The following is a 1,280-nucleotide window of genomic DNA, read 5'->3' as shown; positions in this document are numbered from 1 at the left end:
ATCTAAGGAATCTATTGTTGTGTATGAAAAGTTACCATAAAATGATAAAGGAGTTTATTGTCAGATCAATGAATAAACGGACATGAAGGTTACTTGAACATTCCCCATATACCCAAATATAAGGAAAACTTTCCACTTTGATATAAAACACTCCTTTAAAACTGCAGTGTGTAACTTTTATAAAAAAAAGAAAATATGTTTTGTACATTTTTGTTAAAACTGTCACTATGTTGTGACAGTAAAATATGAGACAGATAATCTGTGAAAAAATATTAAGCTCCTCTATTTCCTCCTCCCTGTGCTCCTACTGCCATCTGCAGAAATACAACACTCAGTCAGAAATAACTATCAGGGCCAGGGGGAGGGGAGGGAGTTTAAGCAAAGTGAACAGATTTCTATCAGGTAATTCCAGAACATCAGTGTTTGCCTGCTTTAGAATTCCAGAACTAATTGGAATGTATTTGGGATCATTGTTCTGGTGGAACAGTCAGTTTAAGAAATTGGATGTGTCCATCGGTCATCAGCCTTGTGCAATGCACCAGTAATTTTACATGGTGTAATTTTATAGCATAATCAAGTAACTGTTTCCTTCAGTTATATAAATGCTATACATATCATATATGATATACAGCAGTTTCAAAAATGGTAAGACTTTAATGTTTTATCATTAAAGAAATTTGACTTCGTAATTTGTAACACCTCTGTCTCTTTAAAACCTCATGATCTTTCTGAAACTCAGCCAACAGGCAGAACGGGAAGTACCGGGAGGAAACGAGAGGAACCAGCAAGGAGTAACTGAGATTGTGAACTGAGGAGCTTGATTAGTGAACAAGGAACAGATGGCTGAGCAGAAGGCAATGAGTATGAGAGGCCCTATGGGCCAAAACTTACAAACTCTCTTACATTCACAGTCAAACTCTCTTACACGTACTATCGTACGGAAGTTCAGTTTCTGATTGGACCCCAGGCAGGAGTAGTCGGGTTTGCACGGACAGAAAAATAGTTGAGTGGCAGCGACTCACCGAGGCAACTAATATTTATATGACATCGTTAGCGCTCCTACAGTAATGTCAGCATTATCAGAAGTGTTTAGAAGCCGACAGCCAGCATCTGTCAGTGGGATAAAGCTAGTCGTCTCTTCGGAAATGGCAGTAAAGCCAGCCTGCACTTGGTTTTAATGTGCGCGACAGCACAAGTTATGGCGCTCTTTTTTCAAAATAAAAGTGGACCTCCAGTTTATGTTTGATTCATGTTTCTCTCCTGCTGCTTTAAAAATGTAA

Source organism: Poecilia latipinna, unplaced genomic scaffold (assembly GCF_001443285.1).
Source record: "Poecilia latipinna isolate Pla-1442-1.1 unplaced genomic scaffold, P_latipinna-1.0 Scaffold803, whole genome shotgun sequence".
Lineage (NCBI taxonomy): Eukaryota > Metazoa > Chordata > Actinopteri > Cyprinodontiformes > Poeciliidae > Poecilia > Poecilia latipinna.
The sequence above is the reverse complement of the archived record's forward strand: the minus strand, read 5'-3'. Positions refer to the sequence as shown.